Source organism: Schistocerca cancellata, chromosome 4, assembly GCF_023864275.1.
Source record: "Schistocerca cancellata isolate TAMUIC-IGC-003103 chromosome 4, iqSchCanc2.1, whole genome shotgun sequence".
Classification (NCBI taxonomy): Eukaryota; Metazoa; Arthropoda; class Insecta; order Orthoptera; family Acrididae; genus Schistocerca; species Schistocerca cancellata.
In genome coordinates this window covers 622,854,135-622,873,789 of record NC_064629.1, presented here as the reverse complement: position 1 = coordinate 622,873,789, position 19,655 = coordinate 622,854,135, and the positions used below count along the sequence as shown (strand labels likewise).

The following is a 19,655-nucleotide window of genomic DNA, read 5'->3' as shown; positions in this document are numbered from 1 at the left end:
CTGGTGCTCTTCGAAACACGTGCGTACACTGCAAGATGTGTGGCACGTTGCACTACCCTGCTGGTAGATGCCATCGTGCCGGGGACAAACAAACAGCATTTAAGGGCAGACATGGCCCCAAGGATACTTCTTTTGATCCATTGTGTCTTCCAGACTGATTTGATCACCCAGGGAATGCCATGAAAGCATTCTCCTGACCATAACGCTTCCCCATCCGACCTAGACCCTTCCAAGTGTCACCTGTCGCCGCTATATGGACGTAATGTTGTGTTATTGTAATGCAAATTGCAGGCTTCATCGCCAGTGAACAGCAGTCAGCATAGATCCATGAACAAGACGCCTGCTGCAGAGGCCCATACGCAGCAACGTTCTCTGAACGGTCGTTGAGGGGACCCTATTGGTAGACCATTGGTTCATCTGAGCGGTTAGTTGCTCAACAGTTGCAATTCTATTAGTCCGTACACGTCTCCACAGCCGTCGTTCACCCTTGTCGTCTACGGCCTGTGGTGCATCACAGTTGCCTCTGCGCCAATTTTGGATAGCGATATTTTGCCACGCACGGTGTACTTCAACCACGGCGGTATGCGAACAGTTTACAAACATAGTCGCTTCGGCAATGCTTTCCCCTTTGGCCGTAAAGCCAATGATCATGTCCATTTGGACGTCAGACAAATCGCTCCGTTTCCGCATTACGACAACGACTGCAGTGTTTTTTTTTGCGTCCCCTCAACACGCTAATGCGAATCCGTGTGGCATCCGTTACCACTTTTTGGATGACTACTTGGTTGAATCACAATAGCCACGTATGATTTGAATGCCAAAGTACGCACACACAGACAAGGTAGCACAATTAAACCATGTACCAGACTTTCATCGTCAAAGAATATAACACAAAAATATACGTTATCTAAGATAACAAAAAAAGTGTAAATTCGTGCATATCCACGAAAGTAACGACTAAGAAATGCGTTAAATCAATTCTGAAAAACGCGAAAGAAAATGATTTAAGCAAAAATACCACTACATAAGACCGGTATTACACTGTGTAAATCAGTAGTCAAACAGTCATATTTAGAGTAAACCAGGAAGCGTGAGGCTAAGGGTAAGAAACACCCAGACCAGAAGTCTATTGGTGTGTGTGTGTGTGTGTGTGTGTGTGAGAGAGAGAGAGAGAGAGAGAGAGAGAGAGAGAGCGTATGGGAAGGGACATTACCTTAATGACATCGCATATGACTTGCTGATGGCACTAAACAGCGAAACTTGTTGTCATAAACAAAGAACTTAGTGATTTTTCACTAAACCCTGCTTGTTAGGCTGCCCGGAATCTTCATAAATATTTAATAGGTAAGCTGAGAACCAGTCTCCGTACCATAATAAATCATACATGTTTACAAGAATAAATAAAAATTGAAATATAGATCCAACCCTGCTTTACAGATCGTCAACGCATTGATGTCCATACGACATTCGTTAGTTCAGTTTACCTATCCGACTAATGACTACTATAATTAAGATGGAGACAGAGTTTTTAGTATCGTGGATTTCATGTTGTTGGTAGCAATCTAATGAAGTTTCTTTTATTTTAGTTATGTTATAGAAACCTAACTACGATCGAGACATAATAAGCATCTCTGCAAAATTTAGGACGACATAGATGAATTAACATAACATATTAACAACCTTGGGGAAATAAATGGAAGTGCGGGAGCAAGTTGCCAGAGGTCTCTCAATCTCGCACAGAAATCTGGACATTACATCGTTACATGGCGTAAGATAAACATGACTATAGCATCGAATGGAGCTGGCGCCGCAACAAAAGGCACTTGAAGAAACAGGAGAAGACAGTGTGTGTCAGCCAGCACGCAGTTACAGTGCACTGTAGTGGTGTCCTTCATTACAACATGGCCCAGAGACAACTTTTGTACGATTTCACACGGAGAAAAGTCATAGGGAAACCGGAATAAGGACGAAGTGTGACGAGTCTAGCCCAGGAGTTTGGCATTGCTCACAGAATTGTTTTACGTATATAGTGAGCGATTGGAACCACATGCACTGATGCCCGAAGGTGAGGAGGTGGTCAATCACGGTCGACTACAGCAACAGATGACCGCTACACTTCGCAACAGGCAAGAAGGGATCCACGTCAAACAGCGGGTGCAACGTGTCGAACACTAGCGGACAGCCGTGACGTTGGCGACCTCGACTACATAGGCTCCCAGAATGAAGTTCGTGCATTAGTAATAACTTTGTCTCACTGGTACTGGGATCTGATTACCAGTCCTTTACGAGTAATGCTCATCCAACACAGCATTCAGACACACGCACGGGTTATCTCAAAGCAGTCCTAGTACCATATTCTGTCACAACTAGCGAAACCTCATCTACGGGTGTGGGACTAAAGCTTACGTCTTTTTTAATTAAAGCTTTGCCTCCTGTTATTGTCAGAAATTATAAAAACTGAAGTAAATAAATATCAAGGTTGGACAACAATATGGAATCACCAAAAACACAACACATTATCATCCCTAATACGGTGTAGGAATCCCGTTGGCACTCGAAACAGATTCCAGTTATCTCGGAATGGTTAAATACAGGTCCTGTGCGGTTTTCAAGGGAATCTTCTAGCTTTAATCCCGGAGGATTCAGGTAACGGTTATGGATGTAGATATCGATCACATACCTTTTTCTCCGGAGCAGATTACAAAAGCTCAATAATATTGAGATATGATGACTGTGGTGGCCTGGGGAGATGCGACAATTCATCCTCGTGCCCACAAATCAATTCCTGGACGATGCGAACTATATGAACATAGTTCCTATCGCCTTAGAACACAGCATCACCATTGGAGAACAAAACTTGTACCATGGGATGGATCTGATCATCCAAAATGGTCACATAATCCTTTTCAGTAATGCTAGTTTGCAAAGTAACAATGGGCCCATTGATTACCACGGTACGGCAGCCAGAATTATCACGAACTCTTAACGTGTTTCATTCTTTGGACGTAAACTAGGCCAGAAGTTGGAAACAGTGTGAAACAAGACTCATCTGACCAAATGACTTTCTTCCATTGCATATGGAGTATCGTCTCAGTTATGTAACTGGATTCGTGATTTCCTCTCAGAGAGGTCACCGTTCGTAGTGATAGACGGTGAATCATCGAGTAGAACAGAAGTGATATCCGGCGTTCCGCAAGGTAGAGTCATAGGCCCTCTACTGTTCCTGATGTAAATAAATGATCTAGGTGATAATCTGAGCAGCCCCCTTAGATTGTTTGCGGGATGACGCTGAAATTTACCGTCTAGTAAAATCATCATACCATCAATTCCAATTACAAAATGAGAGAATTTCTGCATGGTGTGAAAAGTGGGAAAAGTGGCAATTGGCACTAAACAAAGAAAAGTGCGAGGTCATCTACATGGTTACTAAAATAAATCCGATAGGTTTTGGGTATACGATAAACCGCACACATCTAACGGCTGTCAATTCGACTAAATACCTAGGAATTACAATTACGAGCAACTTAAATTGGAAAGATCGCAAGATAATATCGTGGGGAAGGCGAAACAAAGACTGCGCTTTGTTGGCAGAACACTTAGAAGATGCGACAAATCCACTCAAGAGACAGCCTACATTACACTTGTCCTCCTCTGCTGGAATACTGCTGCGCGGTGTGGGATCCTTACCAGGTAGGACTGACGAAGGACATCGAAAACGTGCAAAGGAGGGCAGCTCGTTTCGTGTTATCGCGCAATGGGGGTGAGAGTGTCACTGATATCATATGCGAGTTGGGGTGGCAGTCACTGAAACAAACGCGGTTTTCTTTGCGGCGAGATCTATTTACGAAATTTCAATCACCAACTTTCTCTTCCGAATGCGAAAATATTTTGTTGACACCCGCCTACGTAGGGAGCAATGAACATCATAATAAAATAAGAGAAATCAGGCTCGAACGGACAGATTTAGGTCTTCCATTTTCCCACGCGCCATTCGAGAGTGGAATGGTAGAGAAGTAGTATGAAAATGGTTCAATGAACCCTCTTCCAGTCATTTAAGTGTGAACTGCAGTGTAACCATGTAGATGTTGATGTAGATGTAGATCAATAGTCCAGGTTTTATGGCTTCATCACCAAGTTTTCATATTACGGGCGTTAGCACCACTAATGAGTGGTTTTGAAATATCAGCTCTCCCTGTAATTTCCTGCATATGAACCTCCCTTCGGTTTGATTTCGTGCTGTCAGGGTTCAATAGTGCGACATGCAGCTCTGCAGTGACTTTTACAGCTGTCACCCTGTTGTTTTTCGTCTTTTTTCCCTATACCCAGTATAAATCTTCCATTCGATGTCTCTTGAAACACCAAACTCTACGGCTACGTTGCTGAAGGAGGCACCCATCATTATAGCACCAACAATTTTCCAACGTTCGAATTCACTTAGATCCGACATAATTCACTCACAACTAATCAGAACACTGTTCGGAAAACGACTGACACTTGCAGCGTGTTGAAGACATTACCCAAGTTTGGCTAGTACCAGCATTTATGTTGAAGCATGTCTTTCTCGCGGTGTTTCGATATTTTTGTCCAACCACAGAACCTTGCATGTACAAAACACGCAATCTGAGCGTCACGTTGTCATTAAGTCCCAAAGTGCACCGAAACATTTGAACCATTTGATCCCACTATTCGTTGGTACACTCCCTAAGCTCTTGGCACCGCCGCATACTGCGCCGCCGATGTGCGGGTGTCACCAGAACCAGACGTACTGGTCGTCGGGAAAAGTGACCACCCCCATGTAGTCTTTGTGCCACTGTAGAGAGTGAGATTGCGTGCCTTATAGCCCTGTTGAATGTAGTTGCAATTGCACCCGCAGTTTGATGTGGTTCCATTCTTGCCTGTAGCACAATGTAGATGGCATCTGTTGCTGTAGTTGACTCTGGTTATTCATCTCACCTCTTTTGGGCAGCAGTGTTTGTGGATCGGAAGGCTTCCCATGCACGGAAACAGTACTGTGAGCTATACTAAGCTCCTTGGCTAACCTCGCCACACTTCCTCCTTCTTCCACTTTTCCAATGATTCTTCCCCGTGTTAAGTCTTTCAAATACTGTCTCCGGGCCATGCTACAATGAGGAACACAACCACAATGCATCACATCTGCTCACTAACTGAGACACGCTGTATTTTCCCGTTCCTTCAACTGTCTCCTGTTGTGAAGCCAGACCAATTTGGTGCTATAGTCACGCTGGCCTCAATCCGTCTACCATCCAACTTTTTATGCATGACTGGGAGACCACTGGCAACATGCTCCCGCATTTGCATTCATTTCCACCCAGTATTTTACTATGTTATGTCACTTTATCTAGCTCGTCCTTGAGTTTTACAGAGCATTATAGCTTCAGTAGCATCATCCTACGTACAGGTAACGTTTAAACCGTGCACTATCTCATAGAGCCTTCGAAAGCTATAGCATGGATTTATTGAAGGGAGCAGAGATAGTACGGAAAATCTACGGAGATTTCCTGCTTATCTGTTTTAGCTATTGCCACGGAGTGTATGCATGTGGCATTCCTGTACAGACAGTTACAAATACACGGCAGACACTTCGGTTCAGAATGCAGTCTCATTTTTTATTTATGGTAACGCCGCCTCCATATTTGAAGCCACCTGACATAATCACTGAACCGCTGGTTTCTGTGACGTCATCTATGAGATGTAAGTCTTTTCTAGTGGAGTGTCTTTCAGGTACTGCGAAAGAACTCCGCCTGTTTCATTCAGAATAACATCCGTTAGCGCTATGCGTCTCGATGTACTGGTACGTAGTACAGCAAGGCTTAAGAATGATTAATGAAGATTAGGAATCGTGCCTGCAGACGGAAAATAGCAAAAGCAATAGTAACAGAATTCCGACGACAAAGATCCAGCTCATTTTCAAAATTATAGCTCACTTTGTCATAAGAAAGCTCGTTTTAAGGTTCATGCATCATGAACTGACTCCACTGTGAAAGCTTGCAGTCGCACATGGAGCGTCACTGGTAAAGTCAGAGTCTTTTTGGATGTAAACTAAATTAAAGTTAACTAAACTCCGCCCGAACAGGCCATCAAGGCCTGACGGCAGAGACCGGCCGCCGTGTCATCCTCAACCCACAGGCGTCATTCGATGCGGACATGGCGGGGCATGTGGTCAGCACCCTCTCCCAGCCGTACGTCAGTTTACGAAACCGGAGCTGCTACTCCTCAACCAAGTAGCTCCTCAGTTTTCCTCACAAAGCCTGAGTGCTCCTCGCTTGCCAACAGCGCTCGGCAGACCGGACGGTCACCCATCCAAGTTCTAGCCCAGCCCAACAGCGCTTAACTTCGGTGATCTGACGGGAACCGGTGTTACCACTGTGGCAAAACCGTTGGCCCTGTCTGGATATAAGAAGAACAAATTCATCGAAATTTTAATTGTTAGGACGGTTGAAAGAATAGATGCATTTAACCAATAACATTCAATAGGAATGTTAACAGATTGCACTGTGCCGTACAGGCCTCAGTGTTAGTTACGAATGTGAAGGCACCATGGACAGAAGAGTACGCTGACATGCACTTCATGTATGGCATGGCGAATGGCAGTGTCCTTGAGGCTGCACGATTGTATGAAGAAGCTTTTCCCCTCTGCAGGCAGCCCGACAGGCGTACATTTAGCCGGTTACATCAGCGCCTCAGAGGAACCGAGAGTTTCGCACACCATGTACGAGAAGTTCGACCAAAATCCATAAAACCCGATGCTGAGGAAAGAGTGTTACGCATTGTACACGAACGCCGAGTACTTCAACAAGAAGGACTGCTAATCAAGAGCTTGTCCTGAGTCATAGCACTGTGTGGCGGATTTTACGTCTATCCATATCATCTCCAGAGAGTGCAAGCCCTCAACAATGCAAATTTCCCTCTTAGAGAGAATTTCTGCCAATGGATGCAGCAACATTGTACCCTGAATCCCCTGTTTGTAAGCAGTATTCTGTCCACGGATGAAGCAGGATTTACCCGTTGCGGTATTTTGAACAACCATAACTGTCACATTTGGGCCGATGTCAGTCTTAATGCAACACATGTATCACGACATCAGCAGCCTTATTCGTTGAACGTTTGGGCAGGACTGCTCGAAGACCGCATAATTGGACCATACTTCCTACCACAGGGACTAACTGGACAGCGTACATGCGGTTTCTGCGGCCTATACATCCAGATGTCCCTCTGAACCAACGCCTGAACATGTGGTTCATACATGACGATGCTCCAGCATATTTTTATTTACGAGTGCGCCGACTCGGACGTATGGCCAACATTGGATAGGTAGAGGAGGACGTGTGCCATGGTCTCCAAGGTTTTCGGATTTAAATCCCATGGATTTCTATGTGTGGGGTCGTCTCAAATGCCTGGTCTACGCTACGGAGGCCAGCTCTGTTAAGGAATGGCGCTTGCGTATTGATGCAACCTTCCAGCATTTACAGAATTCCCCAGGACTGCCTAAGAGGATTCGCAACTCATTTCAGAGACAAGTTCAATGTTGCATTTAGACGCATGGACAACATTTCGAACACCTACGTACTTTCACGTTTAGAGATGCCATGTGTTCCTAGACACTGGTCAACCACAAGAGAAAATGTGTTGTATCTCGACCACGGTTGATTTTTTGTGGTTCCTACTTTTGACCTGTACATTCCATGTGTGAATTATTAACTATCACTTCTGAAACACCCTGTAGAAGTAGTAGAAGTAGGAGCAGATGTAGAAACTTCCTGTACTCCTGTTGGCAACTGCAAATTATCGCTGCATGTTGTGAATTAATACAAAGATGTCATGTTTACTATTGTCACCGGCTTTCCTGCCAGTGGGCACACAAATTTCACTGTACACGGAACAGAAAAATCCTGCGATTCTCATAGAAGACTAAGCTCCTCAGGCTCACAGGTGTTTTCACACAACATCAACGATGATTTTCTCGTGATCCTCAAGATCCGTGTTACGGTAAGCCTCCTACTGACTCTGGGCAGGAGACTGCGCTTGATCTTAACACGTTTATAAGTAAAAAGTGAGGTTCGCTTGACATATAAATCCAAGCATTGCGCTGAAGTAATAGATTTCTGTTAATGGAAATAAATCGTAAAGGCGTCAAGTGAGAAGTTTGAGTAATAAAGTAATTTTTCACTGGCTGTATGACTTTTTTGGAAGCGATCTATTCAGCTCCAATACAGTACTGTATTATAACCATGGTCGTCTGCTTCCTACGACAAATCATGTGTCAACTATATTTAAACTTCTGTATTTCCATATTCAACTGCAGTACGCATTGTCTAGGAATTTATGGTGACAGCACACAATAAGGAAGTCCTTTTACTTGTACAATTACAGTTTTGCTATGCAGCGTTGGTACGCAGGCTGTTTATGTAGCTGTATTCTTCGTTACATTTATCACCACTCTAGCTCAGTTTTGTTCTTCATAGCAAACTGCGTCTCATTGTAATTCGAAAAGGAAACTGTCCACTTTATCTCTATCTCTCAGTTTTTCTTTTTTTGTTTTGTTGTTTGTAACTAGCAGCTTCTATCGAAGCAACGATAATAAACCTACTTATCATTAGTACTGGGGTACTTGCTTCCACGGAGGCCTTAACGTCGTGATCTTCACTGGTGCTAACGTAGGGATGAAACTAAGGTTTTTGGATGGCAAAATATACTATACGGCTGCACTTTGAAGGTCTTTGAGATTCACATATTTTCGAAGAACAATATGATATTTCTTTGTTATTGTAGATAATAACGTAGGGCAACATAAGGTGGTTTAATGGTAGGGAATAATGACCTTGAAAGCCACCTTTACTGCCGAGAACCAACCAGCAATGCACCTTATTTCTTTTATGTCTCGTTTGAAGTTCTATTGACACACTGACATTTGATGTCGTGCAGTCTCATATAAACCCGACGACTTCTCGCAGTGATTGACACAAGTCACTTTTTTAAGTGTCCAAGCGGGTTGAGGATGACATTCTCCTTCAGAAAAATGTTATCATGTATGATTCATTACATCCAGAAATATACTCGTACATTCAAAATTACATATCAGTCACTTCACGCGAGACAGGTATTTGTTCTTTATGAAGATTTTGCCGTATTAATTGAAGTTGAAGTTTCAGTCTCTTTTTCGAAACGTATTTGACAAAATACAATAATCTTTTAAACATCTTAAGGATATGGTGCTCAGAAGTTAAGATGTAACTAGTAAAAAAAAACACAATTATGTAAAAGCAGCCGTTATTCGCTTCTTTTTGATCACGATGACTTTAACTGAATATTAATTTAGATAGAGCTAACGCCATAGCATCTCGAGGGAAACCGAGAGGCAAGAACTGTATTTTATGAGTATGATGGCGAACGTTATTTTCTTCAAATACTTATTCATGTAGCCATCCTAATAAGTGAAGTTTGCATAATTTCATTTAAATCTCATTAAACAGGTAATATTATCTGGAACATATCTAGAAGGGTTCTGAATTCCTCACTAATCCACTTGGCATAGTGTCATTCCATCTTCGAATCTAGATTCAGAGTTCAATACTGTGCGGACAAAAGCAGCATCCGTTGTTTACAACTGGATGCCCTTCCACCGATGACTACACATTCAGTATGTTTACATGCGAAACATCTTCCGAAAGACGAAAACCAAATTTCGGAGACGGTTTTACGCTGTCGTGTTACATGTTAATGCCTAAAGTGAATTTGCTAGACCAGCCAAAACACGACGTCTGGAAAACAGCTGTTCCAGATTCTGATTTAGTCAGCGAGATCGCTATTTCTCTTAATTTAAATATTACAGTTAGACAGCTTCATGCTTAGTCTACTACTCCTACTTCTCCTTCACTGCACAATAAATCACTCCGTCTACTTTAGCCGAATATTATGGGAAACAATAGATAACCTGACAAACCCAATAAGCTACAGAAACAGTTGTGCGTTTACATGGGGGCTGAAATCGATTGTGGAAATGGAAAATAGGCAGCTAGAAAATACACTGACGGGAAAAAATCGCCACACCAACAACAAGTAATGTACAATAACGGAATTTCGGGAATACATTTGCCGGCTGCTGTGCCCGAGCGGTTCTAGGCGCTTCAGTCCGGAGCCACGCTGCTGCTTCGGTAGCAGGTTCGAATCCTGCCTCTGGCATGGACGTGTGTGATGTCCTTAGGTTTGTTAGGTTTAAGTAGTTCTAAGTCTCAGGGACTGATGACCTCAGATGTTAAGTCCCATAGTGCGTAGAGCCATTTGAACCATTTTTGGTATACATTTGTGTAGGTAAAATATTTAAGTGGTAAATATTGCAAGATCACAGATTAATGTAAGAGCAAGTAAGCCGTTGGAAATGTGAAACGCTGGTACATTATTAACCGGTGTAATCGCCAGAATGTTGACTGTAAGCATGTAAACGTGCATGTGCTTTATTCATAACTAAGTTCTCGAATTTCCTGCCCTCGAAAAAAGTTCTCGCGTTCCAATTATTTTCGGGAGCGAGAGCTGCCTGAAACCAGAAGTGGAAAGCTCTGAGATATTTAGCGCGTCATATAACGCACATCAGAAAGACAGATTAGAGGCCAGAGGAGGGGAAGTGTTCATTGCAGTTGACAAAAATATTCTCCCTACTGAGGTCGAGTTGACTCTGACAGTGAAATTACCTGGTCGTGATAACAGGTCTTGGTGAAACCATGATAGTCCGCAGCTCGTGGTCGTGTGGTAGCGCTCTCGCTTTCCGCGCCCGGGTTCCCGGGTTCGATTCCCGGCGGGGTCAGGGATTTTCTCTGCCTCGTGATGACTGGGTGTTGTGTGATGTCCTTAGGTTAGTTAGGTTTAAGTAGTTCTAAGTTCTAGGGGACTGATGACCATAGCTGTTAAGTCCCATAGTGCTCAGAGCCATTTGAACCATTTGAAACCATGATAATTGTTGGATGTTTTAACAGGCCACTCGATTCCACTGTGACAGCTCTACAATCACTCAAAGAAAGTTTACGGTCAGTGGCGCGTAAATACCCAGATAACGCAATACTAGTTGCAGGCGACTTTAACGTACCGAGTATAGGATGGGATATCTATGGATTCATTGCAGAGGTACAGACAGTCTTGCGAAGTACTTTTGAACACGTTTTCTGGAAACTGTCTTGAGCAGCTTGTTCGGCAGCCCAAATTCGTTGGAAATATCTTTGTAGCTACAAATAGGCCGTACCTTATCAACAACTTCAGTATAAAAACGAGTATTAGCGATCATGGTGTCATTATAGCAACTACGGTTACGAAAGTTAATAAAACAATTAAGAAGGCTAGGATAGTGTTTCTGCTAGAAGAGCAGAAAAGCAGTTAGCATCTCACTTAGATAGTGAATTGACGTCACTTAGTTCCAGTAGGATGGACGTAGAAGAATTATGGGCAAATTTTAAACAGATTGTAAACTGTGTTTTGGAGAGTTGTGTGCCTAGTAAGTGGATTAAGGACGGGAAAGACCCACGATGGTTTAGTAACGAAATCCGAGAAATGCTGAGGAAGCAGAGGTTGTTGCACTCTCGGTTCAAAAGAGAACGTGCAAATGACGACAAGCCAAGGTTAGTAGAGATTCGTGGCTATGAAAAGATCTGTGCGCGGAGCATACAACAGCTACCACCGTCATACCGTAGCAAAAGATCTGGCAGAGAACCCGACAAAATACTGGTCCTATATAAAATGGGAAAGTGGGTCGAGGCCTCCTGTTACTTGTTGATCAGTCTGGTGTGAGAGTTCAAGGTAGCAAAACGAAAGTCGAAGTTTAAAATTTCACGTTCATGAAATCGTTCACGCAGGAAAATCGTACAAACATAACGCCGTTTGAACGTCAAAGAGACACCCGTATGGGCGACATAGTAATAAGCATCCCTGGCGTAAAGAAACAAATGAAAGAATTGAAAATAAATAAGTCACCAGGTCCGGATGGAATCCCTGTTCGGTTTTTCAAAGAGTACTCTACAGCATTAACCCGTTGCCTAGCTTGCATTTATTGGGAATCTCTCACCTAGCGCAGAGTCCCAAGCGACTGAAAAAAGCGCAGATGGCTCCTGTATACAAGAAGGGCAAAATAATAGATCCGCGAAATTACAGAGCAATATCTCTAACATCGGATTACTACAGAATCCTTGAACACATTCTCAGTTCGGATACAATAAATTTTCTTGAGATCGAGAAGCTTATGTCCAAGAACCAGAATGGTTTTAGAAAGCATCGATCGTGAGAAACTCAGCTTGCCCGTTTCTCACATGATATATTGCGAGCTGTGAACGAAGAGAAACAGGAAAATTCCGTATTTCTAGATTTCCAAAAAGCGTTTTACACGGTGGGCCACTGCGGGCTGTTAAATGAGGTACGAGCATATGGAATAGGTTCACAGACATGTGAGTGGCTCGAAGACTTCTTTAAGTTATAGGACCCAGTATGTTGTCTTCGACGGCGGGTTTTCATCAGAGACAAGCTTATCGTCAGAAGGGAAGATTGATAGGACTGCCATTATTCTCTATATACATAAATTACTCGGCGGACAGGGTGGGCAGCAATCTGCGGTTGTTTGCTGATGACGCTGTGGTGTACGTAAGGCGTCGAAGCTGAGTGACTCTAGGAAAATACTAGATGACTTAGACAAAATTTCTAGTTGGTGTGATGAATGGCAGATAGCTCAAAATGTATAAAAATTTAAGTTAATGCAGATGAGTAGAAAAAACAAACCCGTAATGTTCGGATACAGCGTTAGTAGCGTCCTGCTTGACACAGTCACGTCATTTAAATATCTTGTTGTAACGTTGGAAAGCATTTGAGGAGTACGGTATGGAAGGTGAATGGCCGACTTCGATTTATTGGGAGAATTCTAGGAAAGTGTGGTTCATCTGTAAAGGAGACCGCTTATAGGACTCTTGGGAGACCTATTGTTGAGTACCGCTCGAGTGTTTGGGATCCGTACCAGGTCGGATTAAAAGAATAAATTCAAGAAATTGAGAGACGGGCTGCTAGACTTCTTACTGGTTGGTTCGAACAACACGCATGAGTTCTTGAGTATTGTTCATCTGTCTGGGATCCCTATCAAGTAGGGCTGATAGAGGAGACAGAGAAGATCCAACGAACAGCGGCGCGTTTCGTCACGCGATCGTTTAGCTGGCGAGTGAACGTTACGGAGATGCTAAACCACTCCACTGGTAGACGTTACAGGAGAGACAATGTGTGTCTCATTTACTGTTTAAGTGGAACGGGTCTGGAAGGATCACATAATGGCATCGAAAGTACCCTCCGGGACAAACCATTAGTAGGCTAGCGGAGTATGAAGTAGAAGTAGATCGAGATGTTACGGACATGCTTCGGTAATTGAAATGGGAGTTACTGGTGGGAAGACGACATTCTTTTCGAGGAACACTATTGACAACATTTGCAGAACCGGCATTTGAAGCTGACTGCAGAACGAGTCTACAGAATTCAACAAGCATTGCAAGTAAGGACCATAGAGCTACATAGACCGTCTTTTTCCCCTCTCTTTTATTTGCGAGTGGAACAGGAAAGGAAATGACTAGTAGTGGTACGGGGAATCCTCCGCCACACGCCGTAAGGGGGATTGCGAAGTATCTATGTAGATGTAGATGTCCCGTATGTGCTCGATTGGAGACATATCTGATGATCGAGCAGGCCAAGGCAACATGTAGACACTCCGTAGACCCTTTTGGGCTATAAAAGCGGTATTTGAGCGAGCGTTATCCTGTTGAAAAACGCCTACTGGAATGCTGATCATGAATGACAGCACAACAGGTCGAATTACCAGATCGACGTACAGTTTTGCAGTCAGGATGCAACCACGAGAGTGCTCCTGTTGTCATATGAAATCTCACCCCAGACCACAACTCCAGGGTAGGTCCTGTGTGCCTATCATGCAGACAGGTCGTTTGTAGGTCCTCATATGGCCCCCTCATAACCAACACGAAGTCATCACTGGCACCGAGGCAGAACCAGCTTTCATCAGAAAACGTCTTGCGTTTTGCCTCCACTCCGCCCTCCATTGAGTTCTCGCGTGTTACTACTGAAGTCATATGTAGCAGTGGTTTGGGGTCAATGGAATGCACGCTAGAGGGCATCTGGTTAGGAGCTGCCCTTGAAGTAACCGATTTGTAGCAGTTGCATGGGGGCTAAATTAAAATTAAATATGAATGCAAATATTTTTAGTAGCTGTATGTCCGATTACGCAAGTCTCGTAAACGGCTGGCCCTGACAACTAATTGTTACGCTATCTGACTGCATAGAATGACAACAAAGAATGTAAGAAAATTTCTGTTAACACAATTAACTAATTAAGTCCCCAGCAACTATAAAATCTACGAATCCAACAAAGCACAAGTGTAGCTGTTCTGTATGTGGTAGTATGACTCAACGCACATCTGGCACGGTTCTTCTTCAACAAGACAAGAATTTTTAAATATCGTTTATACTGACGTGATAAAAGAAAATTAGAAATACTATAATTGTGCAAGAAACCCAGAATTACACTCTAATACAAGAACAGAAGCCAGATGCTTTGTTGACTGAACCTGTAATGACACATTATTCAGGACACACAAATAAATAGACAACATAATATTTATTACCTTCATATATATTGACGAAAAGCACTCTGACCATTACAATATCTCCATTGGAATAACATCTGCTATCTCTCCCATCACATAGCTGCATAAAACATCGAACAAACACTCACTACTACCCCATCTCATTCCAACTTCAGCTACAAGCAGTGTCCACCACAACTTCTCGGCAAGAACTGCCTGCCGCTACGTCTCAATAAGCACTGCCAGTGGAGGCGGCGGAACAATACCCTCTGGCGCGATTTCTGGCGCTGTGGCTCAGTGTAGCCACCTTTCACAGTTCGTTGTGTCTTTATGGTGCCAACTGCTGCTCAGACTACTGCTGCAGAAGAGCCATACGCCGAACACGATGGCCTTCCCTCTCGGTAGCGGCTCGTGCCCGTCAGGTGCCTGGTCTTCTTTCGACCGTACATTCTCGTGACCACCGTAGTCAGCGGTCATGCACAGTGGCAACATCCCTGCAAGATCTTACTGCAGTGTCGCAGGTGAAACACCCAGCTTCTCGTAGCCTTATTACAAGACCCCGTTCAAGCACAGTGAGTGTTGATAAAGGCTTTTTTGTCGGCTTAAAGGCATTCCTAGCTGACACCAACTCACCACATCCAATCTCAAAGGTAACTAGTGGTCAAGAATGCGTGTATTTAAGGCAAACGTGATTTGCGTCTCGCAGTGGTGCTATTAGCGCCACTCTTATGAGACTGGAGCGAAATTTTAATAGACATCATCTTTCAGATGTAGAAACACGCCTACCATCTTTCGCTTATGTCGCACAACTTCTCCTTGGTGTTGCTATTTTTTCGCGTTATTGTGTATTGATTGAACTTACAGTAGTAGCATTTACGAAACCTTTTTTTGGCAGATAGCGGGAGCCACTGTAGGTGTAGGGGGAACAATGGAAAGAAAGTGATACTTTACCACGCGTCAATGTACTACTTTATAATAAAACGGCGTGCTTGTGTACCGTATATAAGGATGCCCTAGGATCGGACATCCTGACTCATGCATCCGATCTTATTGGCACTCGCTGCAGGCGTAGATAATAGCACGAACGGGTGAAGTGGCAGGTGTTGATAGAAGCGGGCAGTCTTCCTCCCCGAGCCCGAAGGTATAGCCTCTTCCAATCTCTCGAACTGCGCAACACACTGCCGCAAGTGCCTTAACGGCATGTTAAGTGCTTGTCCGCCATCATTGTGAACGATCTCCCAGACGTGATCGTCGCGTTGAGTGCTTCCCGTTCATTTACGTCACTCATTTTGGTGTAACAAGGACGTAGATAACAGCTCTTTAACGTCAGATAACCTCACAGGAACGTCATCGGGAATACAACTAACAAAGAAACATCACCATCTTGACCTCCAATTTTAGCGAGGAAAAAGCACTCCTGCACAATATCAGATCCAGAAATCGATCCAGTGCCAAAATTAGGACCATAATTCTTGCTACATGCAGTTATGAACTCTTGAATGTACGGCTTTTGAACATTCGCACTCTCCGGCGGTTTATCGCTCGCTCCGCCCGACAGCAGCCACCTGATGTCCGAGCGCGAAGTACTGTACGGCGGAGTGATAACCAGAGCCCCATGAACGTTGAAGAGGATGGATGAGGAGGGGCGAATGTGTCACGTCTGCCCAACGTGCTTTAAAGTCTTGTTCGAGAACGTAGATATAGTATTATGTCAACCTGAAGCACATAAACGTTCAATATTATTTTAACAATATACTCGCACTGATATTCTGCAGCAGTTTATACATGGTGGACGATAAATAGTTTGGACAAGAAGAGAATAGAAGCTTTCGAAATGTGGTGCTACAGAAGAATGCTGAATATTAGATGGGTAGATCACATAACTAATGAGGAAGTATTGAATAGGATTGGGGAGAAGAGAAGTTTGTGGCACAACTTGACTAGAAGAAGGGATCGGTTGGTAGGACATGTTCTGAGGCATCAAGGGATCACCAATTTAGTATTGGAGGGCAGCGTGGAGGGCAAAAATCGTAGAGGGCGACCAAGAGATGAATACACTAAGCAGATTTAGAAGGATGTAGGTTGCAGTAGGTACTGGGAGATGAAGCAGCTTGCACAGGATAGAGTAGCATGGAGAGCTGCATCAAACCAGTCTCAGGACTGAAGACCACAACAACAACAACGGTACCGTGATAATATTACAAAATTTCAAGGATGATAGAGGAGGGTAAATGTATCAGTCTGATGTAAAGGCCCTGGTCCAGAAACGACCGAGTCGAAATAAAGCGAAATTCGTTCTGGCACCTCTGAGAGTGGAATACGTGTGCCGGTGCTGTTGTTGCTAGGGTCGTAAGGTAGGTAACTTTCAGAGGTGGCAGTATGGACCAAAACAAGAATGTGCAGTAAATAGGGGCTCTAAAATACATACCTTAAGAGTTATTGGCACAGTTGCGAAGATCAAAAAATAATGACGATGCCAGAAGACTAGATGTACAGATCGGATAACTAATAAAGAGGGTACTCAATCATATTGGGAAGAACAGAGATTTATGGAACAATATGAATATCAGAAGTGATCGGTTGGAAGGATACATCATGAGACATCAAGGAATGAAAGGAAGTGTACGGCAAAGAAAACTGTAGGGGTACACCAAAGCTTTGCTACAGCACGCAGGTTCAAATGGATGCAAGTTGCAGCAGTTTCGATGAGATCAACCGGCTTGCACAAGACAGACTATCACCGAGAGCTCCATCAAACCAGCTTTCGGACTGACGACAACAACAATTAACATTTAAATCAGAATAAGCTGTCCCGAGAACTCTAATAGTCACTTATTTATCGTGTTTTCATACAAGTAATTATGCCGTGTGATGGAGACATTTCATTATCATGGAAAATGGTATCATTATTAAGCATGTTAGTTGGTTTCAAATTCCGTGGATCATTTGGACGATTAATCGTAATGATATGAAACGAGTCATCTCATAATCAGATTACACATTCATATGTAAACATGATTATTTGTAGATCACTTACATTTTCTTAGTCCTGTTTTGAGTCAGTTATTCCTACCCATCACCTTTTACGCATTACTTCTTCTTCTGTTTCTCTTTCTTCTTGTTCTTCATCTTATTCTTCATTTTGTTTTTCTTTTCCTCATTCTTCTTCTTCTTCTTCTTAATTGTCGCTTAGGCCTCAGAGACCATATGCGCTCTCTACATTCCTCCACCAACCATGTCTCTTCCTGACTTCCGTGGTCCACTCTCTGTTTCTCAGGTCCATCACCTACGTATCCCTGTTGCTAACCTTCCATTTTGTCTGTGGTCTTCCTCGGCCCGTTCTAACTTCCATGGATCCTGAGACTGCTACTCGTTGTAGTCTTTCCTCATCCATCCTGATTAGTTGTCCGGCCTACAGCAATCTTCTTTTGTTCATCCTTATGACAATATCAGCTTGTAAGTACAGGTCTGACAGCTCCTGGCTTTTTAATATCTTCCATTCCTTCGACTGGATGTCCCTCCTAGGCCTAAAATTTTCTGTAATATCTTTCTCTCTCGAAGATTAGCAGCTTTTGTTCATTTATTTTCCTTAATGTAAATGTTTCAATGCAATATAGAATTACCGGAAGAATTCTGTACTGGTATAGTCTAATTTTTAAACTTCGTGAAACACCGCTATTGCAGAGCACAACAGATAAGACAAAAATGTGATCTATTTGCCGTTGCGCTTCTTGCCTTAATCTCAATTTTCAGTCTATTCTGATCGCCATATTACATATTCTTCTAAGAAATGAAAGGAGTTTTCATGGATGAACACCTACACCTTTATCCAAATTTAACTTTTCTATCTGTCTGACATTTTACACACATTTCTTGCATCATTTTTCACCCATTTTTGTTGTAAAGAAAACATTAATGTAGAGTAATGAATGTAATTTTTTTTCTTCTGGTATTGTAATGATGTACATTATTGCTCCTTTTGAACTGCAGTGGATTATTTACAACAACTTCAGGAGAGGAGAATTATACTGCGAAGCAGTAGTCAAAATGCCCAACTCTTTAAACAGTTGTCTGCAAGATGATCGTGGGTCAGCACCACATACTGTTATTACAACAAGTATCTGAGCACTGAAGGTTTCCTTTCTTAAAGCAGAAGTAGCCCAGAGCATTATTCCATATAACATTATTGAATGAAAATTCGCAAAACATGTCAAACTCACTGACTTCTTCTTCAGGAGATTTGCAATAATTCAAAGTAAAAATGTGGCTAAATTAAGTTGTTATAGGAGTTCCAAAAGGTGTTTTTCTCAGTGTGAAAATGGAAATGAGCGTACAGTACTATGGGCCGGGAGTCCCCCATTAGGGGAAGTTCGGCCACCGAGAGCAAGTACTTGTTGCATTCGACGCCACATTGGGCGACTTGCGCGTCGGAGATGGGGATGAAATGATGATGACGACAACACAACATCCAGTCCCTGAGCGGAGAAAGTCTGCTGCCCCAGCCGGGAATCGAACCCGAGCCCCTTGGCGTGGCATTCCGCCGCGCTGACCACTTAGCTAACGGGAGCGGACTTCAGTGTAAATTCTTATTAATATGGACACCTAAGAATTTTGACGTTCCATAGAAATCTTCTTAAGCAAATGTCGTATAAGGCTCTTGTTGCATCCTTGTTATTGTTTCCTCACTATGTGTTACAGTTACTATTGGTGTGGGACGTCTATGTGTGCAGGGCTAAATATGTCATGTCTTTCTGAAATAGAGACTGAGAACATTCGCAGAAAACCACTCAATAATATTTTAAGAATAGCATTTACCATTTTTTGTTGCTGTATGTATTTTAGGATTGATAACAATAATAGAGTCATCCACAAAAAGAACTAATTCTGCTTCTTGCATGTTAGACAGATGGTCATTACCATGTATGAGAAGAAATAGTGGACGTAAGATTGAGCCCTGTGGAACGCCGTAAGTGATTTCTCCTTGGCCAGAAATAGTCAGAAATATCTCCCATGCCTACATCAGTTGAA

The 19,655-nt window shown here is 43.1% G+C and overlaps 1 protein-coding gene and 1 pseudogene across 2 annotated transcripts in view; one reads left to right on the top strand and one right to left on the bottom strand.

The window, feature by feature from the left end:
- Positions 1–19,655, top strand: part of LOC126183507 (protein Wnt-16-like) — an 836,736-nt gene that overhangs the window by 656,402 nt on the left and 160,679 nt on the right. The window lies entirely within an intron of this gene.
- LOC126185443 (5S ribosomal RNA) lies at positions 6,286–6,403 on the bottom strand (annotated as a pseudogene).